General features: G+C 40.9%; 2 long non-coding RNA genes across 4 annotated transcripts in view; one reads left to right on the forward strand and one right to left on the reverse strand.

Annotated features, from left to right (window-relative positions):
• LOC141423345 (uncharacterized) overlaps positions 1 to 23,737 on the reverse strand; it is a 67,596-nt gene that overhangs the window by 39,324 nt on the left and 4,535 nt on the right. The window contains exon 2 of one of the 2 annotated variants that reach the window (XR_012448140.1): positions 3,496 to 3,593. The exons of the other annotated variant lie outside the window; for it this stretch is intronic. This is a non-coding gene — a long non-coding RNA (uncharacterized lncRNA). The remainder of the gene's footprint in view (positions 1 to 3,495; positions 3,594 to 23,737) is intronic. 2 annotated transcript variants of the gene reach the window in all.
• The window catches only part of LOC141423344 (uncharacterized), an 81,359-nt gene continuing 76,344 nt past the window's right edge, over positions 18,723 to 23,737 (forward strand). For both annotated transcript variants that reach the window (XR_012448138.1, XR_012448137.1), the window contains exon 1: positions 18,723 to 19,702. This is a non-coding gene — a long non-coding RNA (uncharacterized lncRNA). The remainder of the gene's footprint in view (positions 19,703 to 23,737) is intronic.

Raw genomic sequence — 23,737 nt, forward strand, 5'->3', positions numbered from 1 at the left:
TTGTGAACATATTAATCCACCCCAAATGCACATAAAAGATTAATGAAATTTCTATAAAGATTCCAGTGAGGTTTAAAATACACATAAACAATATTATTCTAAAATTTATCTGGAAAGGCAAGGGGACTAAAATTGCTTAAACAAATTTGGAAGAAAAAGAATAAATTGGGAGGAATCAGCTTACTAGATTTCAAGACTTACTATGTAACTACAGTAATTTATACCCTTGGAACTGGCAAAAAGATAGAAACAGAAGCCAATGTAACGAAATAGAAAACTTGGAAAAGGATCCACATGAATATGTCCCCAAATGATTGACACAGTTGCAAAGGTTATTCGGTGGAGGAAAGACAGTGCTAAAGTAATTGGGCATCCATAGGCAAAATATGAACCTTGACCTAAGGCTCAAACCTTAGACAAAAATTAACTCAAAATGGATTATAAGCTTACATGTAAAATTCAAAACTATAGAACTTGTAGGAAAAAAACAAAAGATAAAATCTCAGAGGTCTGGATGAGACTGACTTCTTTGAGTAGACCCCCAAAAGCATGATTCCCAAAAGGAAAAAGTTATTAGTTAGACTTTATTAAAGTTAAATTATGGCTTTGTGAAAGACCCTGTTAAGAGGATGAAAAGACAAGCTACAGATTAGGAGAAAATAAATACCAGCCACTTATCCAGAGATGATTTGTATGTAGAGGGTCTTAAAACTCATAGTAGAAACCTCCAAACAATCCTATAACAGGACCTGCCTGGAACTGAGGGGGGGAGAGAGAGGAGAGGGGAGGGGAGGGAGGCAAGGTGGGGAAATGACCCAAACAATGTATGCACATGTGAATAAATGAATAAAAAATAAAATAAAATGGCATAAAACAACAACAACAAAAAAGAAAATGGGCATGAAGGTGTCGGCCTGTCATGGAAGAGGACCTACATATTACAAATAAGCACATGAAAAGATCATCAGAAAAGAAGCAGAGCATTAGACATTAGAGCAATGTAAATTAAAAGCACAATGAGAATAATGACAATATCCAAACCTAGCAAGGAAGCAGAGAAACTGATTGATTCATAGATCTCTGATGGGAGAATAAATGGTACAGTCAAATCTGGGAGTTTGGCAGTTTCTTTATAAGTAAACATGTTGTTACCATATGCCTCAGAAATTGCATTCCTGGACATCTGTCTTAGAGGAATGAAGATTTATATTCCCACAAATACCTGTATGCAAATGTTTATAGCAGTTTTATTCTTAATAGCCTGAAACTAAAGCACCATATAGATAACCCTCAAAGAGTGAATTATTAAGCAAAATGTGGAACATCTATACCATAGAGCACTACTCATGAATAAAAAGGAAAAAAATACATACAATAAACTAGAAAAATTCCAGAGAATTATGCTAAAGGGAAAAAAAATCCTCCAAAGATCCTATATTGTGTTGTTCCATGTACATAACATCCTTGAAAAACAAAGTCATAGAAATGGAGAACAGACTAGTAGCTAGTGGGGGTTAGGGGGGTAGGGTGGGGAAGAAATGGGTTTCTAATGCTCTTTGCATCCCACTGCAGCTTCCACTCCTCACTCTGTAGGGACCATTCTGCTCTCTGACTGCCTGGGAATGAACATCTTCTAATATTCAAATGAGCTGTGGAGTATGGCAGTTGCCTCTCCTAGGCACACCCATACATTCTTGTAGCTTTCAGCTGCTTCATAGCCAAAGAAATACTTGGGGACTTTGGAGTCCCACAAAGGTTTGAGCTCCCAAGAGGAGCCTACTCCCTCTGTGAAGGTGCAGGGAGGGAAGTGATACGGTGTTAATCAATACACCAAGTGATAAATGTTTATCTTGAGCAGAAAGCAAATAAAGGCAGGTTAGCAAGCCCTTTATTGCCTGCTGGTAGTCACATCTACCTTCAGCAGCTGGAATCTTTTCTAGGTCATGTGGCAGAAAAGTTTAACAACCTTCTTTACTTTTTCTCTAGAGTGCTGAGGACAGGTAGGAAAAGATTTGCCAAGCCTATTATTTAGTATTTTTTTACTTTACACTTTTCAAAAATGTGTGAGTGTTTGTGTATTTATCAAAGGCATAGGACAAAAATTGGAAAACTGTGTTAAGGTAAGCCCCCAACACAGTTGCAAGCATAAGAGAAAGCAAGGTGGGGGAGAGGGTAACAGAGTGCAGACGGGATGAAATTTAAGACTATTGTGAGATTGTCCAAGAAAGCAGTCCTATCTATATTCTGCCTCCCTCTAAAGGGTATAGTGGATCTCAAATTTTACAGGACTTCTTTGTAGGGCTAGTTAAAACAGATTGTTGAGTCCTGCTTCCAGAGTTCCTGATTTAGTTAAACTTCTTCGGTTGGGATCCAAGAACTTTGGATCATTTGTGACAAGTTCTCAGTAGCGTCTGCTACTGTTGCTGCTGCTTCTGGTCAAGGGACCTCACTTTGAGATCCACTGTCCTAAAGCATGGTTATACCTCAGTTATCCAGTTACACAGTATTTACATCAGTGACTTGGTTGTTGTTCCTGAAAATGAGGACACTCAATCTCCAGTTTTTTTCTGAATTGAGCAGAATTTCCAGGGACTGAACAAAAAAAAAGTGGAAGAAAGATCTAACATTTGGCAGCAATTAGAGCATTCATCCAAGGTCAAAGGCCAAACTATAACAGACATACCTTGGGGCAGAGTGGACATGAGCTCAAGGAAGAAGCCCAGCCATCACAAGGTAAGTAAGAGAGGATGATTCATGAGGCTGTTCTGAATATTCCTTTTGAAGAGCCTCATAAATCAGCAAAACTCAAGAAGAAACCTAAAGCCATTTCCTTAATTATTTGGACAGACAAATTCTACCTTAGTCCAAGGTATACAGGAAGTAGGAAGGAAAGGCATTACAAAGCGGCCATTTTGAACCAGTTAACTTAGTTAATTCAGTAGCCCTTTGAAGGAGAGGTTGTTGCCCTCATGTTGGTGCTTTGAAAGCTGATTCACCCAACCTTATTCAGCTTGCATCTGACAGAGCACAGATGGAACTCAGATGCCATTTCAAATCTCAAAGCTGTAGCAACTCCTTCCTAAAGATTATAAGCACCCCATGGGCATCTGCACCCACAAAGAGAAGTCTTGGAGGCAATGGAAGAAGTTCCAGTGTGAGAGAAGATTGCTGAACAGAGATAACCTCCATCAGGAAGCAGAGACACTTACTATTACACAGGCCCAAGCACCACATTACACAAAAAACAGTTGAAGAGCACAAGAGATGTGATTACAGTGATTCAGTATGAATCTTAGCTATGCCTCTCTCTGGGAAGCAGCTTCTAAGATGGAGATCCATGTGCCAAAGATTTGTTAGGAAATGCTCTTGGGATCAACAGTTGTGGAGAGTGGGGCAGGGGGTAGGAGAGGTAGATTTGCGCAAAAGGGGCACTGAACTATGAATCAGGCCCAAGGTAAGGTGCAATTATATACAGCTTCTGAGCTTGCATCCTACCTTTGAAGGTGGGATGCCCTTTCAGCACCGTCCCTGGCAGGGCCAAGAAGTCAAGTTCTTTATGCCCCCATGTAGTTAGATCCTCAGATACAGGGCTCCTAGGAAGAGAAGACATGGCCTTGGGTGAGGTAGCGCTATGCTTCTGAGGCAAATTAAGTGATCCATTACAGAATCCCATCCTACTAAAAGGATCTGGTGTTTGCATAGATTGATTTCCCGTTGTTCAAATGCCTTTGTTAAAAATTACAATTGACCTCAGATTTAATGCTTATCCTGTAATACGCAAGAACAAGGCTAAAGAAAATTCCTTTTGTAACTTAAAGAAGAAGCATGATTTCAATCTTTATTGAAATTAGATAATATAAAGATATCATTATTGATATCTTCAGAAATTGTCATAAATGTTTATAGCAAAAACTGTTCTTATTTCCAGAGATCATTTGCTCCTTGTCCTCTGTAGTAGTATATCCCCAGTTTTTAACAGAACCTGAGTTATTCATGTAAAAAACTACATTTCCCATCTTCTCTTGGGGGGAGGGGTCGGCATGTGACCAGGATCTGGCCAATGAATACAAAGGGTTCAGTGGTACTTTGTAGATTCTTCCTTAAGAGACCATTGATCTATCCTTCTGCTTAGAAAAGAGATACAGCTACCATCTTGGATCATAAAGACCAGAATTATAGCTTAGAGATAGTTGATAAATGAGTTGTAAGACACTGGAGGAATTTATGTGAGAGAGACATAAATTTTTTTGTTGTTTAAGTCAACCATTGTGGATCTCTGTTACTTGCAGTTAAACCTAATCCTAAGTAATATAAATGCATGCTTATTTCACCATTTTGAACTTTGATTTTTGCATTTTTTTATTTTGGGGATGAGAAAAACTTATTCTAAACATACGTAGCTCTTGCACACAAAATAACAGCAAAAATTTGTGATCGTTATTTGCCATTTAACAGATCCTCTCCTTTTTTTAGTCTTTTTGATACCAATATTAAATATCTTCCTTTTTTGCCATGTCAAGCACAAAATTCAGAAGCAGCAATTTATCATCATTTATATGCTAATTCATTTAAACAAATGATGCTATGAACAAACTACATGTCTGTAGTATGTGGAAAACATATGGGGGTTAGTCTATGAGGGGTTATTAATTTTACACTTTCCATCTGGAGCCCATAAAGGATCCATTCTCAGAGATAGTAAAGATCCAAGGTCATACTAAAAACATCACATTTGCAGTGAAGACAAAGGTCTTGTGATGTTTGAAATGAGAAGTTATCATGCCTCCATAAATCTGAAAAGACAGTATTGTCTCCTACTCTCTCACTTGCACAAAAGCATTGCCATAATTAAAACTTGTGTGTGGATGGAAATTCTAAGATGGGTTTTGTCACCTAAAAGCTGTTTGAAAATCACAGATTCTGCTAGCATTTAATCTTCATAATCTTATCACTGTCCTGCTAATTAGCTCCCATTATTAGCAAGACAAGTGTCAGAGGAAACAAGGCAACAAGAGTAAACTACCTGGGGAGTGTCACACTGGAATGCTATGCTGATCCTGTTGATTCTGAATAATAGCACTTTGAAGTTTAATATTGGTGTCAAACCAGTCCAGGTGGATAAGAAGCACTCTTGTAAAAGGAATATTCAGGGAAAAAACATAAATCTTAGGTTTTAAGACAATTTCTAAACACGTGAAAGTGGACAGAATTGCAATGGCTGGCTAATAAAGTAGTGTTGGGAGAATGAACCCCACTTCCTGTTGGGAGAAACTGAGAATAACTTACACCCTAGTTCCCATCCTGGATCCAGACAAAGCCACCTTGTAAGGTGTCTTTCCCTGAAATCTCACTCTTACAATCATCTTCTCTTTCTTAACCTTCTTCTTGACTTTCTTATGATTTCCCCTGGGAGTGCTTCAGTACTAAATTGCTTGCTCAGGAATCCTGTATCAGGGTCTGTTTCTGGCGACAGGATACGTTAGTTTTGTGAAGTTGGTCAAGTGATTTCTCTTTCTCTGTGTCCTCATCTGAAATCTGCAAGCAATAATTGTCCTCAGTTACTAAGATTGTCCTGAGGTCTAAACAAGTTATTGTGTGTAGCTAGAGCAGGGCATGCATTTACAGTGCAATCAGTGTTAAATGGGTACTCAGAGGAAGATGTGGCTCTTTGTTTGGCTCACCTATATCTCACCCTCTTTTCTTTTAATCTCTTTAGAAATCTGCTTGATTGTGGTTTTATTGTCTTTTTTTTGTTTGTTTTGTGGTGCTGAGAATGGAACCTAGGACCTTGTAAGTGCTAGGCAAGTGCTCTACCATACCCAGACCCTTGATTGTGTTTTGTTTGTGCCCATACTGGATTGTAAAGACTGCATCTGAGGCTGTCCCAGTTTTATCACTGAAAATCCTGCATCCTGGGAAACCTCTCAGCCCTGGCCAAAATCAAGATAATTGTCACCCTATACTATTCTTGTTTACAATTTCATCTTACCACCTAAGCACAGTAACTGGCATAGAGAGGATGCTCAATATGTATTGATGAATGAATGCTTGTTACATTTTATGACATGTCTTTTTTTTCCTTTAAGTATTCATAGATGATGAAGTAGGCCAACTACTGTCTCCCACATCTAAAGATAGCCACATACTAATATTAACTATGTCAGATTACATGGAAAAGGGTTAAGGTTGTACATGGAATTAAAGTTGCTAATAAACTCAATTCAAATAGGGAGATTATCCTTAATTTATCTAGATGGGCCCAGTGTAATCACAGGGGTTCCTACAAACAGAGGAGAGAGAATCCAGTGGAAGATGTAACTACAAAAGACACAGGAGAGGAAGCCTGGAACTCTTGCCTCCTGGTTTCATCCTGGTTTTGAGGATGAAAGAAGAGGAACAAAAGCCAAGCAATGGAGGCATCTTCTAGAAATGGAAAAGGCAAGAAAAGGGAGTCTCTCCTGGAGCCTCCAGAAGGGAAAGCAATCCTACCCATATCTCCATCTTAGCCCAGAGGGATCAATGCTGGTCCTCACACTTACAGAAACATAAAGACAGAAATTTATGTTTTAAGTTACTAAGTTTATGCCAATTTGTTATAGCAGCAACAGAAGACTAATACAGACTCCATTCAGAATCTGCTATGAGTTACACCAACTTCCTGCAAAGAAAAAAAAAAAAACACACCTTTCATTTTGGGAGTTCCTAGACCATAACCTCTGGGTGAAAAATCATAGCTTTGACCTTGAGAACCATGTTCTGGATGGAAAGTGAGATAGGTTCCTAGGAAGACCCTGTACATTGCAAGGTGAGAACACATGACTGCTAGGCATGGACTGCAGTTTTACAAAGCAAGGATGTGGGGTGAATACCATCTGTCCACTCAGTGCGTGAAGTGCTGTGGTCCAGAATGAGAGAGCACAGGCCTGGAAGAAGGGGTTCCATTATCATTCTCTATGCCAGTTCTATAAGCCCCAGTTTCCCTCTTGTGCAAATAGTGGGGGGATGGGAGGAAGAGACGTGGGTCTCTTCAATTCAGAATTTCAAGCTTCAACTCTTCGAGCTCACAGAGTTAGGAAAGACGGGTTTCCCTGGTCCGGTGCTCAGAGTCAGCTTCAATGTGACCAGAGTAACAAAGGACCATATTCTGTCTAATGTGGACATGGGGGAGGTTGATTCAGACTCGATGGATCACAGAAGTCTTGAACAGGGTTGTGAAGCATTGCAGGGCAGGCTACAGATGGAGTAGAGCCTAAAGTAAGAAAGAACCACAAATTCACATGTTATTTTTTGAATATGTTCTGCAATGAGACCACTATTTAAACAATTAAGGCAACAAAATACAAATATAAATTCAAGTATGTTTTCTTTTCCAGGGACATGTGTGAATGTGTGTGTGTGTGTGTGTGTGTGTGTGTGTGTAATGCTCACTTACCCCTTGTGTGATCCATCCATGAAGCATCCAATCCAGCTGCTCTCTGGTCATATTGTAGTTTGACAGTAAGTGTTTTTACCTATTTTTCTCATCTGTTTTCTCAAATTCAGTGGCTCTGAGTGACTTTAAGCCAGTGAAGAGCCCCCATCACAATGGGTAATTTTTAGAAGCATCGTAGCCTTCTATATCTCACAACCAAAGTATTATTTTTAATAATACTGAGTGGATGGAGAATAGTTAGCAAAGGTATTGCTTTGAAAAAAATTAATACTCATCTCAGTGCAAAAGTTCTCCCTGTCTATTTTTAAAAAATGAACAAACCATTGTACCTGTGAAATACAATGAATAAATAAAACTACTTTACAAGTCACCTAAGAGCATAGAAAATGCTAAGCTTGCACTTTGCATTTATGAAATGAAAGCAGATTATGAGGTCTATTGTAATTTGTTCATGTCAAATTTGCATATGTATATATCAAAGTCTAAATATACATGTACACCAAAATATTACTAGCAGTAATTCCTGAGTGGTGATGTGATTTTTCTTTTGTTATACTTATCTGTGGTTTCCTTAGCAAATATTTTTAGGCACCCAAAACTTTTTCCAGGTATCCTTACCACAGATTTGAAGTTCTACAAAGTTTCTTCTCATACTTTCTCCTGATAGATTTTGGATAGCCATTAAAGGTCTCATGTTAGTCATTTTTGGGGGCATTATTTTTTAGGGCTTCCTAGCTCAAAGTCACCATGGAGTTATTTGCTATAGGACAGACAGCGTGCATAAGGGAGGATGTTTGTAGACCCCACTAGAGCCCACAGTTCCAGTCTGTTGTTCTCCTGGGTGCACATATGGCCAGGCACACCCTGGGAGAAGACAGCAAGTGGATTCCCAGGATCAGGTCAGGCCCATGTTGGAATGACAAAACACGGTTGAGGCTCGTGCCTTGCCTTATAAGAGCTTATGATCCTCAGCTATTTCTATGTCCAAGATGAACATTCATGTGCAAACTATAAGACATTAGAGAGTAGGTAAGGGCACAGAAGAAGCAGGGCAGGAAGGAAGGTGAGTTGTGCTAGCCTGGCCCTGTGTGAACACTAAGGTATCAGGTACTTGCTCACTTCAAAGCAAGGTGGCTTTGCCTTTACAGCCCCACACTGCCAATCATTGAAGGCCTGATGGCTTTCTGGTGTCCACTTGAGAAAGCAAAGAGTTTCTGTTACTGAGCCCCAAAGAACAGCCATGATGCTCTCATCCTCCCTGGAAACAAACACACCGATCCTATTCAGCCCCTCCACTGTGCGTTCGGACACCATCCTCGGGTCTGCACACTCACACTTTTCAGACTCTGAGGGATTGCAATCAATACAGGCCTGTGAGAGACTGTCTCCTTAACTTGATTGCAAACGGCAATGCAGAATTAAGTAACAAATAAGACAAAGTTCAAATAAGGCAGTGTCCATCTCATCATGGGCAATAATCTTTGTTAGCGTGCAGTATCCTAGGCTCAAAAAAGGAACATCTCTCAAACAAAAGGATCCCTCTCAAACAGACATGTCAGCTAATTTGAACTGTGACTTAGAAGGGCTGATTTGACTGCTTCCTTGCCAGGAATTCTGAGGCCAGGTGTGAATTTGGAGGGGCAGCTGGGTAATCAGTTAGCAATGGCTGCCAGGTGCAAATTCAGAAGGCGTAGTTGATTGATGGTGGCTGCCAGAAGCTGGGGACCTGGAACCACATAGATCTCATTCCTGCTTCCCTCTCTGATCAGAGCCCAGCTAGACCAACTTACCTCCTGGTACACACCTTTAGTTCAACTCATTGATCAAGAAGACGTTTCCTTGTCCTTTTTAAAAATCTCTCTTTTCCTCTTTCTCTTCTCCCTCCCCCATTTTATCTCACTTTCGCGCTTACAGGTTTTTGTTCTATAAACACTTTGCCGTCTTTGTGACATGGACTCATTCAGGACATGTTTACAGTACTTAATGACATCTCCCTGAGAAATAATGAGAATGCCTTTAAAGGTTGTCTTCCTCCCGTGCGTGCAGAGGGACAGCACTCCAGGCCTGTGAGATGAGAGCTGAGGGTCTGGCAGGGGAAAATTGACTTAATTTCTTTTCACCACATGAAATGGAGTGTCTGGGAGATCTGACCTAAATGCACGGCCTAAAAACCAATTAATTCTGAATTGTGAATTTGTGAGCGCATCAAGCTGTGTGTAGAATTTCCGATGAGGCAGACAATGCATACCTGGCTTATTTGCAAAATGTGAAGATTTTTCCACCTAAATTTACCTAATGATCCATTATTAAAGTGTGGCTCCAATCATATTGCACCTCGACTTGAAGACATGTGGAGGTTCCTCATGACTTTTGGATGGAAATTCAGCCCTCACCTTGGCTTGTTTGGCCCCTGGTCCCAGCTTCCCCTCAGTTTGGTGGGACTCCTCTTAGGGGTCCTTTAGTGCTGGTGTTAGAGGGGCAGCAGCTGCTTCTTGCTGTCCTGATTTTAAAGTTAGGGTGCACATTACAGTAAATATGCAGTCAGTGAGACAATGAGTCTTGGCCATTGTGGAGTCAGTTAAGGAAAGCCATAGCCCACCTTCCTGACAAGGACCCCTGATGCTCCCGCTGCTGTGCAACTTGTATTTCCTCTGCTTATTAAAGTAACTCTAATTCTTTTGCATCCAGAGTAGTTCACCTGGTGTTCATAAAGACTGCCATTTGTGTGGGGGAAAAAAATTAATCAGACCACATAAGAAAAAGTTGGGAGGAAATACAAAAAACTCTAACACAAAGTTAAATCTGGTGATGTATAAGAAAGATGTAACTGAAACACTGTGAGAACACATGAGAGGGAGGAATCAATATCAGGGGCTGCTGGAGGGGTGTGTGTGAGCTGTGTGTGGTGGGGGGGAGGATGTGAGATATGTACAAATGTGAAGGAAGTGTATGGTAGATAGTGTGTGTGTGGATTTGTGGAATAGGATAGGCAAGGATCACAGAAGGCTTAAGGGGAGAAAAGATGTCTGAGCAACAGGTGGAGTTCCTCAGAAAAGAAGGTAAAGGGTGGTCTAGATGAGGGTCCCAGTGTTAGTTAAGCCCAGTATCCGCAGGGAGGTGCTAGAGAGTGAGGTGGGAAGTCAGGTGAGATGTGCTGCCACACCTGGTGAAGGGCTTTCCTTCCACTGGCAGGCTGAGAGTTGGGGCTCCTATGAAAAAGGAAGGGTTCCTAGGATTTCTGAGCAGAGCTGAGCTGAGGTGCCTACTCTAGTGCAGGAGGAAGACAGTGGGGGAAAGAGGAGGAAAGCAGCCACAGCCTTCTCTGGAGAGATCTGGGAAAGGAATCAGAGCTGGAGGGATGGGAGACAGGTGAGGGTGGAGGGGGCATTGCAACTGTCAGCTTTGTTCCCAAGGGCTTCGTTATTTTTGTTATTGCTGCTGGTTTGGCTCTTTTTTTTCCTCCTGAAGCTGAGGCACTCTCTTCACTGTGGACAAGGAAATCTCAAGGTCCGGAGGAGTTGCCTTGAGGACGGCCATCCAACCATAGTTTAAGTGACAGAATGTTTGAAGGAACTGTCCCAGCCTCTCACCCCTAGAGGACAGATCTGAGGCACAATCCACAGGGCTTCTCCAGGGGTTCCTGAGAGATGGAGGCCCAGGTTCCCAAAGCAATGGACACCTAATGGGAACTCTTTTGTTCTTCTTCCTTTTCCCTACTCCTCCATCCTGGCCAGCTTCATAGAACCTCTTTCAATTATAGATACGCAAATCCTTATCTCAGACTCAGCTTTGGAGAAACTGAAATTAGGACACTTCCAGTCATCCATGAAGGCATACAGTCTGTAATAGAGGGAGGTGACCAGAGTAGCTCTTGCCCAATGGAGGACCAGAGCAGTGGATACCTGCTCTCCATTCCTGGTCCTCACATGGGCAATTCTGCGGACAAGCTCCAGGGCAGTTTGGAGAGGTGTACTGGATCTGGGCCTCAGTTGCTCACAGTAAAGGGTTTAAATCCAGGTTTTTGAATTCCAGAGCTAAAGCTGCTCAGGATCTGTGTAAAGTAGACTCCAGTGTTCTGAAGTGGCTTGATTCATTCATTTGCTTGCTTATTCAGTCTATTCAACATTTATAATCCCATGGTTCTCTCCTGGAGTCCTGTTAGATTAGGGAAAGCTTTATTGTTGTTCTTCATATCTTTCTATAACTGTCTCTATGTATAATTAAAAATTTTAAACACAATTTTCTAAATCCATCTATATTTTTTTTTCCTATGATCCTCTCTATATAAATGCAAAAACTCTTTTCTTAACATATATCTTTTTGAATCCTATATTTAACTGGATAGAAGTTTGACATAACTAATCTAAATCTGGGACAGAGGGTGTGGCTCAAGTGGTAGAACAGTTGCTTAGCAAATATGAGGCTCTGACTTCAATCCCTCGTATCACCAAAAACAAAACAAAACAAAACAAAACAAATTCATCTAAATCTGTATATACATCCTTTCATTTTTTAGTTTTCTGCATCATTCTATAAATCTTTATCTAAGCCTCTTTAAATATAATTCATTATGTTCTAAATTATGATTTTTTTAAAAAAGCCATTTTGCTATTTTTTGCTTAAACTTCCTAACAATGAGTATTTTTGCTCACTGACTTCTTTAAGATGCTTATGAGGATGAGCAACTGCGACCTTAAAGAGCATAAACATGGGACATGCTGTATTCTGGCACAGAAACCCATACCCACACCTCCCACTGCTCCAAAAAGTCTTTGCAGTGCCTCTAAATCCTAAGTGTGTGACTCTTCAGTCAAAGAACTAGGTTTGACAACAGGATTGTGCATATGGCTGTAAATGATGATTTTGTGAATTTTTTTTTTTTGTCAACATGTTCTTCTGCTAGAGTCATCAGTTTGTCAGGTTTATCTGGGACTTCCACTGTCTTAGCATCAAAAATTCTATATCATGGACACCCCTCAGTCTAAGGGAAATAGGGACAGTTGGTCACCCTATTCCCCTCTCAACATACATAGTACGTGTTCATTATTACACATATACTGTGTGCTCAAGTTACATCTACCCACTGGTTATTTCTACTCTGTAAGGGAATTTGGGCTGCTGTGTGCACACATAAATTTACCAACATACTCACTATAATGGGCTGAATCTGTGCTCCCCCCAAGTTTATATGTTGATGCTCCAGCCTCCAGTGCCTCAGAATGCGCCCTTATGTGGAAACAGGGTCATTGCTGATGTATTAGTTAAGATGAGGTCATACTGGAGGCAGAAAGGGCTCCTAGTCCACTATGACAACACACAGGAAGGATGCCTGTAAGCATCCTGTAAGCATGAAGGCAGAGATTGAATTGATATGTTTATAAGACAGGGAACACCATAGATTGCCAGCAAAGGACCAGAAACTAGGAAAAAACACCCTCACTACCCTCAGAAGGAAGCAACCCTATCAATACCAGTCTCTTGGATTTTGGCTTCCAATTCAGTGAGACATTGAATTTCTATTGTTTAAGCCATCCAATTTGTTGTACTTGTTACAGTAGCCCCTGCAAACACTACACCCCATAATTAAGTCCTTTGATTTATATCTCACAGAGTCATCTTTTGAAAAATCCTAGAAAAATTGCAATTCCAAGAGTCAAGGGAGGCAAGAGTAAGACCATTTTTTACCTGTTTTAAGAATTAAAATTTACCATTTTGGTAGAAGATGTGACTCCAGGGTTAGAGCACCTGCCTCATAAGCACAAGGCCCTGAGTTCAAACCACAGTACCACTCCCCCTCAAAAAATTCACCCTTTTTGTTAAAACAATCAAGCAGAACCATCACAGATCTACTACCTACTGCAGATACTGTGTGAAATCTTTTCTGGATGCTGGAGAAGGCAGGTGTACAGACGGGTTGGGAGCAGGACAAATTGCAGAGGAAACAGGGTCAAAACCAGGAAGAGTCTCTGGTTCTTCTGACATATTCTGTCTGCCCCTAGCCAACTCTTGAAGCACTCCAGCCTATCCTCACCAGACCATGGGTGAGAGGACACTTGAGTGAATCCAGGTCATAGGGCAACATGGGGGAAGAACAGATTGAGCCATGGCCTTGATCAGGACACTGGTACAATGAACAGAAAGTAAAAACCAAACAAGTGGCCAGAGCACCACTGTATGGTTTTACTATGGGGTTGTGGGCTTGTTTTATTTGTTGTTGAAATTTTTGCAACTGGTCAGCTCACCTGAAGTCCCTTTCCCCCACCTGACCCAAGACACATTTACCTGGACCCAGGGTCAGGCTGGTTAAAAGTCAGGAAAAACTTTTTTTTTTTTCAATTCAGTTTTCTGGTTTGAATCTCACTGACCCTTCTCACCTCCCTGCTTTATTTCTTTTTGAAGAAAAAACCATTTCAGAGCTTTGCTGAACTTACTCGTAAAGACTCAACCAATAAATTCCTAACTCAAAAGATTAAAGACATTTATGTACAACATACAAAAAGAAAAAGTCTTGCTTACATCAGAGTCCCAGTGTTTGTATAGCTTAACCAAACAGAGAATAATGTTTGAAAGACAAGGACTAACACAGACATTTCTTGCTTTCTAAAACGAGGCTCAATTACTCAAAAAATGTTGCCTGCTTTGTTGGTTTTAAATGCTTTTATCTCTTTATGATTTATGGCAGGCCCTTGTACAGAAACAGACTTCTGCTTAACCACCTGTGGGCAGGTGTATCTATTTAAAGCATAGTCCCTCAGAGCTGGGGTCCATCCACCAGCCCACTTGGAGCTAGCACCTTCAGCATCTTTTATCTCTGTGACCCAGTCAGTGGGTCTATTTTCATCATAAATATTTAGTTCTATGTGACAATCATGGACAAAAGAAAAAAAGGAAATTTGGTGGAAGATGACCAGGATCTGAATTCAGAATAAAAGGAAAGAAAGTACACTGTATTAAATATCTATTTTGGTACCAGCAGGGGAGACATCTTTCAATTTCTCTCTCTCTCTCTCTCTTTTCCTCTCTCTTTTTCTTTAAAAAACATCCATAAAAGGGGGATTCATGACATGCAAAAACTACCTTATATAATGTCAACTTACATTTATGAAGTGATGGTAATTTTTTTCTATCAAATTTCCCATAATTCACATTTTGAAATATTTCTTTGAAATTCTTCAACTTCAAGGCTTGGAAAACACTTTGAATTTTGTTGAGCAAATAAATAACTCCATCGTTAAATTAAAAAAAAAAAAAAGAGGACCTGATATGAAGCATTGTGGTGACCTCCCTCCAGAGATAAAACTGAAGACACATCCAGGCTCCTGCCTTGTCAGGGAAGGATAAAGGTGATTTTTTTTTTAAATAAATTTGGGTTTTTTTTTTCCCCTTTAAACTCAGGGAATCCTCTGCATTGTTTCACTTATAATTTAAAAGCTTTATAAACACGCAAACCTAAAATATAATAAAATAACATGTAGATATGCAGTGACTACTTCGTTTGCTTGAGAATGAAAGCAGCAAAGCTCTATAAATATATGATCCAATGTAAAGGGAATTTCAGGGTATTCTGTAGCAATCACAAGAGGAGGTGTATGACATCTTCTACTTGGCATATTGATTTTATTTCCCAGGTAGGAGTTCCAAAGATTCATCACCACCAGTGAGATAGTACAAAGCAAGCAGCTTCTTGGCATTACCACGTCTTTGACATTACCTGTCTGCCAAGCTGAGCAGTTTCAACAGGGGAGCCAAACAGGCAGAGATCCTGGTAGATTGGTTCTTGTACTATTTCTGCAGAGCAGAGCTGGGGTCTGTTTGACTTGCTTGATGCTTGTTCCTTTGTGCAGTCCTCATCTGTATGTGAGTGTGACAGAAATTCTGTTGGAGGAGACTCACTACACTGAGAATGTCTGTGGGACTTGCCATGTGCCTGCCCCTCCCTGACATGATCACCTAACCATAGCTGCCCCTTCCATAAAAGGACAAGGGACAGCTTAGGAGAAGGGCTATTAATACTAGGCCTTTGCCTTATTCTGCAGCCTTGGCTCAGCCCATGTCCAAGCTTTTGATTTTCAAGGGATGAAGATCAGAGCTTGCTAATAAGCTGGTGAGAAACACTTCTAAGACTCCAGAGATATTCTTCAGGAGTTTGGCATTTATGTGATGGGAGCTGACAATTGGCTCTTGGTAGAATGAAGGTCCCATCCTTTACTATAAAGCTAAGTTGGATGAGAACTTTGACATCAAAGGTCTTCAAACTCTGGATTCAGGGCCTCTTTACTTCCTTAAACCTTAAAAATGAAGAACCCAGAGAGCTTTTGTTTGTGATTTTTACCATATTAGACCTTGAAATTGAGAAAATATAAAATATTTACATTTAATTCATCTCACAATAATAAACCCAATAAGTGTTAACACAAATATCATATTTTTAAGTAAAAATAGCTAGATTTTCCTAAGCAAAAGCAATTAGGGAGAAGATAGGCATTTTTTTTACAGTTTTACATTTTTTAAATATTTGGCCTGAACATGAAGACTGTATTCTCATATCTGCTTCTGCATTCCAACTGATTTATTATTATTTTTTGGTTGAAGTAAATGAAAGAAAGCTAGCTTTGTTCAGATTGTTGCAGGGAAAAGAAGGGGTTTTAAAATAGCCTTTCAGATCTTTGTAGAGATTCATTTGTGTTGCCACTCCAAAGCCTAATAAAAGGTGATTTCCTAGGTTAATTGCATTATGACTTACAGAACACTTGTCATTTTTTTATGTTTTTAAGATTTGATAAATTCATGCTACATCCATGTATGGAAATATCTCACTGAATCCCATTAATATGTACAATTAATATATGTTAACAAAGAATCTTTAGAAATTAATATCCCATTGTGATTATGTAAAAAACAAAAGTGAGTAATCTTTTCTGTATCAAAATGCCCAAAATGGGTTGAGATATAACTCAGTAGTAGAGTGCCTGACATCATGCCCAGGGTCCTGGATTTGATCCCCAGCACACACGCACAAAAAGAATGCCCAAAATGGGTAGGCATGGTGGCACACACCTGTAATCATAGCACTCAGGAGGCTGAGGCAGAAGGATTTGGGGTTTGAGACCAGCCTGAGTTCACTTGGGAGACCCTTAATCAAACAAAACAAAACAATTCAGAATGTCTAAAATGGGCCTCAACAGGTATGGTACAGCCCTTCCCAGGCTCTTGCCCCATATTTCACAAATCCTCCCAGATCTATCTCTCTCTCCTCTACAAATTCACTAAATATTTTTAAGAGATGGAGAAAATTCAGTGTGGTTCTTTGTAACATGAAGACCTTCTGCCATGGCTTTGTTCACTCTTCCTGCCTCTTTCAGAGACAGACACAGACCCTACTAAACTTGGACTCTGTTAAGTGCTTTATTGCCTAAAATGAGATTTGGAGTCCCACAGGAAAGAGCCCAGCCTTCGTTAGCCTTGTCACCTCATTTACCCAATAGTTTATACAAAGTCAGGGCAAAGTCTTTCGGTACTCAACCCAGTAACTGCACTGTTTTCCATGCTATGCCCTTAATTTGGAAAGAATGTATTGATGTAGGGACAGAGAGAAGAATCAACTCCTCATCATGCAAAATGAAATGTGGGCTGGGTGGTAATGGGGCATATGAATAATGCCCAGTAGACATTAAAGGTAAATACAATTACACAGTAAACACAGTGGCTTTCTCTGTGTGAGAGACAGCTGTTCTCCCAGCACCTGCTCTGGACTCTGTTACCACAGGCTCCAGCTTCTGCCTGGACCTCACTTCACACAATGGGGGTCAGACTGTACTCCTGTTCCCCTCTTTCCCATCTCCTTACCTTTCTGTCTTTGGGTTTTTGTTTCCCAACTGTTGTGACTATGTGTACATGTGTTTGTCCACCAGGGTTTGGAGCTCGATTACCAGCCCTACTATTGAGATTCATCTGTCATAATATCATGAAGCTAAAGGAAAAGAAATTCATTAACAGCCCAACTGATCCACCTTCAAACACTGGTATTTATTTCATGTATCATGCGCCATAGAGAACAAGTGAATCTCAGCTCAGTCAGGGTCCTGTTGACTTGATCTCACCTCTTCATCCACACAGGAAGCTCAGTGTGCTCACAATGCATTGAAAAGTTGTGGCAAATGTCTTCCTAGTTCTTTTCCCCTTCAACATTTACCAGAGCCCTCCCTGTGTTGTTTCCAAAGATCTTGAGCAATATGGCTGTCCAGGGCACCTTTCTTTCTCCAAAGCCTAGAATGTCTATACCTCAATTTCCCTTGTGGAATATTTTTTCTTATGGTTTGTTTCTAGAAAACAAATCTCTCTGTTCATATGGTTTCAGTTTCCAGGAAACATGCTTGCAACTGTTCAGTAGATTGACCTCCTGGTAAAGAAGACTTCTGAAAAGGACTAATTAGTCCCCTGATGGCTTATCAGTTATGCGTTACCACACAAGAATTACAGATATGCAAGAGACACATTTACCTCAAAATGCAGTGAACACAAGTCCATTTACTTTGGATTCAGGCCAAGAAATTAATGTGACATAGTTTGCAGGTACAATAATTTCAAGTTCAGGCTACTGAAGTCTATTTTAGGTACTTTTGTTTGAACTGTAGAGATGTGACTTAGTCTTTTGCTTGGATATGTTAACTTGGGAAGCCCACTTAGCCAGCACAGTCACTGGGGGGAAAGGAACTAGCTTCATATTCTTTAAGAGAGGACCAAATGCCAAGATAGAAGACCTGTCCCTCAGAGTTTAGAGTTCATTGTCCATCTTATGCTTGGGTCCTGGTGTCCACTGTAGTTTGTGAAATGACTTATGGGTAATTAGCATCCCTTCCCCAACAGATATTTCCAGGAAAAACAACTAACATTGAGCAATGGAGGTTGGACTAAATCTGAAAAGTTGTTTTTGCTGTGTATTTCTGAGAAAAAATTCTGACAATTCTGAGAATTGTCAACAGAACTGTCCCCAGAAAGCACTAATCAATATGTCCTCCAGAGAAGGGAGGACCTTGATCAAAGGTGAGGTCAGGGGAACCTGGAGCTGGAGGCCTGCTTCTATGGAAACTTTGGGGACCTGGTGGAGGGGCTGGTCTCTAATGTCTCACTCCTTGCATTTGCTTGTTACCTAGAGGCACATAATCTGTTAATGAACAACACTGACCCCTTCTGTGTGTGAAGGGAGTCCACAAGAAAGACTCCCTTTCCAAACTTGGGTACCAGAAAGAGTTGATCAAAGATAGAGTCCAGGATGAGTGACTTCTATGCTGAGTTCTGAAGAACAAATGTCAGTCAGAGCACTGGGCAGTGCATTTGGTCACAGTGTCCCTAAAAGTAAATTCTGAAACAAAGATATGAGGACAACTGTATTTGGTAGGTGACCCTAGGAAGCACCAGAAAGGGGTGTGGAAACAAGATAGAGAAAGGAAAGGGAGGGAATCAGCTAAGAAAAGACTTGTCAGTGTCAAGTAACCACTGTGAACAACCTGGACTGGATCCTACTAGGGAATGTGCCATGCAGACTCCCAAGCTGTCTCACCTGAGGAGAGGGAGAGAGGTATTTATCTGCCCTCTCCCAACAATCATCAGCCAAGATTCTCCTGGAGGTGTTGACTTCCTGGAGGTCAGAGCTGCCACATGGGTAGGCCTGAGCTCAGAAGACCTGAGTCGCACAAATACTGGAGTGGAAGATGTCCTGTGGACACACACAGGAGTGGGTATTTGCTGGCTCAGGACAACCACAGAAGGACTCAGAGGACAAATACCAATACCATTCCTGGAAGAGGGAGCAGAACAGACACAATGTGCTTGAGGAGCTCAGATAGTTAAGAGAAGACAAGAAAAGTTGATGAAACTCAACTTGAAGAGGAGAACTGTGCTCTATATCTTCCTCAACATGATTTTCTGCTGCAAGTTTGTTTAGGCTCCTGGGATAAAATCCATGACTGAGTCCAGGTGAGAATTCCAATTCAACTCTCCTTGAGCATCCACTCTTCCCCCTCAGTACATTTGCACCCATCTCAGATATACATATCTGCCACACTCATGGGAAAAATGATGAGATGGAACTTGGCTTAAAACATTGCTGCTTTTTGGTCCAGATCCAAACAGTATCCTGACTTAACATTGGGTTTGCTCCATTTGACATTCTTGACCAACTGATGCTCCTGCTTACTGGATTTTCATGGGCAGAACCCCACCTACACCTCAGTCTCCTGGGCTCTAACTTGGATCTCAACTCAGCCACATGTCAGTGCACCACAGGGCCTTTGCAATTTCCTCTGGAACAACCTGCCCATGTCATTTGGTGATGCCTCCTGCTTTTACTTTTTAGTTTTTTTTTTTTTTTTTTTTTTTTGAGACAAGGTCTTACTATGTAGCCCAGGCTGGTTTCAAACTTTAGATCCTTTTTTCCCTCAGACTTCTGACTCTTGGGATGCAGGTATGCACCCACACCAGGAAGCTCATGCTTTTAGAACTTACTTCCAGGGCTGCCTCCTCAAAGAGACTTCTTCTCCCTGCTGATGTAAGAAATTCTCTGACCCTCAACCTTCATCCCGTTACTGGGCTTTATTTTCTCCATAGCTTGTGCTACTCTCCAACATGATACATTCATGTGTCTACTTTCTAATTTTCTGTCTCTTCATTCGGCAGGGACTTGGTCTTTTTTATCATTGTATTACTAGTACCTGGGATACATTGCTGAATGAGTGAATGAATGAGCACATGAATGACTGAGCAAATGAATGAATGAGTAGATGTATGAATGACTGACAGAGCCAATGAATGAGTGGACACATGAATGAATGAATGAATGTTTAAGTGGACACATGAATGACTGAATGAGCCAACGAATAAGTGACTCCATGAATAACTGAATGAGTGAATGAATGAATGACTGAACATGTGATGAAGGAATGAAATGCTCTTCACCGTGTTTACCAGAGAGGGCTCAGCAAACCAAAGGTTTTTATTACACTGAATTAAAAGGTGAGAGGAGAGCCCACTGGACCATCTGTTGCAGAAAGCTCTGGCCTGATTTGGATTCATCTTCCTGTTGATCACTGTCTCCCTTCATGTCATTTCCTTCCTGAGCTTGCTGTGTAAACATTTCCCTCTCTGTTGCTATTTTCCTTTCTTTCTCTCCTCCCTTTGTTCCTGGGAGCCCAGGGCTCCCTCCCTACAGTAAGCTGTCAAGACAAGGAACACTCTGGCAGTGATGATTGATGCCAGCTGAACGACTCCCAATGATTTTTTTGTGCCGTGTTTATTTAGCAGGTTTAAGTTTCATTTAATCCTGAGGAAAGGTCCTGGATACGGACTAGAGATCCACCGGCCTGAAAAAGCCTGAGGCTTGGTTTGCTTTTGATAAGCTCTGAGTAGTTGGATTCTTATTTAAGCAGGCCAGGCCCACCCACAGGGCTCTGTGTCTTCCTCTTTTGAGACCTGGTGAGACGCCTTTTCCTGAGTTCACCTCTGGCTGGCAGAGAAAGCTCCTTCCTGCAGTCAGTCTCTGCCCACTTGCAAACAAGTAAAACTGGCAGGTTCATGGGAACTTCCCACTGTGCTTTCCAAGAGGGGATGTCAAAGGGGCAGCAAGGTCCCAAGATCTAAGGGGACACATGAGCAAGTCTGTGCCAGACAACTGTAGTGGAATAGAACTGGAGATTGTGGCCAGTGCACACAGCATGCCCAGGCTTGACCAGGTGGACTCAAGCCTGGGTTTGGAGAGTTGATTTACTGAGGATTGTGTTGACTTATGCCACGGAGATGTCAGAAATGTGTAAAATATCTTGTTTTCTAACTGGCAACTAATTAATTTTTTAAAATCTTCTGCAGGCTAAAAAGCAAGTTGTCAGGCTTCCAGTCTCTGAAAACCTGTTGTATGATTGCTTCTGGGGGTTTTACTTTAAAGATAACTTACTGCTTCATTTTCTTTTTGATTAAGAAAATAAATATTTTCATAGAAAAGTTTTCTAATAGAAAATACAGATAGACAAAAAAAAAAAAGGTAAAAGTTCCTCATAAATCTGCCACTTAGAGGAAAACCAATGTAATCCTTTAAGAGGGCCAGGCTCCACTCTTATTTCAAGCATGATACACATAGTCCTCGTTGTGAATTCTCCTATGATGCCTGTGGACAATGGCTATAGAGACAGAGCCAGTCGTCGATAGGGTGGAGTTGCAGAAGGAACTGCCTTGAGCTGTGTGAAGGGTGGAGAGAAAGTCAAGAAATACATGGAAAGCCAGCCAGCCTCAGAGAGAAGAGAAAGGGGCACGCGAAGCACTCCTGTGCTGGGGAGAAGGCGAGGAAAGGGCATGGGCTACCGGACTTCGTCCCCTTTCTTGCGCACTCACATTCTGTGATTACTGACTCCAGTGGCCTTCATCACTTCCATTGGCCTGGGAGTGTGTGAGTTGATGTTTGCAAGTCCGAGTCTCTTGTGTAATGGAACAAAGGTGTCCAACCTCAACCTCCTAGGGCCAGGAAAGTATCCTCAGTGTTTTGAAACACTACCAGACACACAAATATTTTTAAAATGTTGACAACCCTTTACTTCTGAATTAGCATATTGGATAACTCAACTTGAAGGTGGTGTAAGGTGGGACATAGTTCAGGGCAAGAAGAACTCCAGTCAAGAACTGTGATTCTTTACATTCTATACCCACATAAAATGAAAAATTGCCATGCCTTCTATTAAATTTATTGGATTAGATGGAAATTCTTCTGGGTTTTTTCTTTTTCTCAAATATATTGGTATATGCAAGTTCAGAGCTTAAACTTTTGGACTTCTTTGCACAATGGAAGAAGAAAATGAATTTCCAGCATGACATACAAAAGAAGACAAAAATGAGTAATTAAGACAGCAGAAAGCTGGCCACCACTTGTGGTGCAGGAGAATCAGTGACACTAGAGATGAGGAATGGCTAAGACACTTAAATTTGTTGATGTTGGGCACAGTATGACTATTCTTCATGATGCTCAAATTTTCACCCATGTGCCGTTCATTATTAAGTGCTTCATGTGAGTGGGTTTCAAGGAGGAGACATGTCACAGTAGTGGGATGAAATTTGGAAACAAAGAGGAGAAGTTGGAGGTGGAGCCTGGAGGAAGAGTTTCCTTGGAGGACATAAGTCCTTCAGGAATGTGTGGCTTTGGATTTCCCTGAGGCATGGGATGGAGATTTAATGTGCTTTGGCCTTGTTTGAGAGGCTGAGAGACAGGACCTGACATTAGACTTTGTGAGCTCTGTCGTTCAGCTGGTAGTGGCAGCAGCATATGGCATACATTATAGAATGAGGTATTCAATTAGAAGTAAAATGTGTTCTTTGATTTTGCAGCTAATATCCCCACCTTGTCCCAACTGGTATTATTTGTGCAGGTAAAGCAAGAGTGGGAAGAAACTCAAATGCACACAAAGCTAAGTGAAGGTCAGCCTTGATTATATCAAGCAGGCAATTTAAGACTAGCTTTGCACTTTGCAAAGGAGCTGCACTATTTGCCTCTTTCCAAAGTTCATATTTGAGAATAACTGAGTTTGTGCATGAGCAAGTGATGGAAATTTGTGTCTGGAGGAGATCTTCTGTGTGGTGATTGTCTTCAATGGCTTTTGGCCAAGTATCCCATAATTTATAAGAAGAGTTTATGATCTAACACATGACATTACATTCACTTTATATATATAGATATATTATTATATCATGAATATAATTTGATTTTAAATGGTGAGATAAGAGTATTCGTGAGTATGAGATGTAATATTTTCTTTTTACATCCCAAAAAGGTCTGCAGTACACAAGCAGTGCAAGAGTCACTGGAATACTCTAGTGACCTTTGGAAAAGACACATAGATGACTGTAGGAAATGCATAGGCTGGCAAGGAGGGCACAGGAAGGGCAGAGGGAGTACTTGAGGGTCAGAGTACAGGGGATGAGAGAGGAGTTCTTTTTTTGTGCCATTCACATGTTGTCATTAAATCTTCCAGAAAAGCATCTTGAGGTATGCCTACCTATTTGCAAATGAAGCATGCAAGGCATAGTGGCACATACCAGTAATTCCAGCTACTTGGGAGACAAAGTAGGAGGATCAGAGTGAACACAGCCTAAGCAAAAGCATGAGACCCTATCAGAAAAACAAACTAAAAGCAAAAGGACTTGGGGATGAGGGTCAAATGGTAGAGTGCTTGCCTAGTGAATACGAGACTTGAGTTCAATCCACAGTACCACCACAAGAAAAACAAAACAAAACCAAAAATCTCACAAAGCATTTCATCTTCAGAAGCA

Source organism: Castor canadensis, chromosome 5 (assembly GCF_047511655.1).
Source record: "Castor canadensis chromosome 5, mCasCan1.hap1v2, whole genome shotgun sequence".
NCBI classification, from domain to species: Eukaryota; Metazoa; Chordata; class Mammalia; order Rodentia; family Castoridae; genus Castor; species Castor canadensis.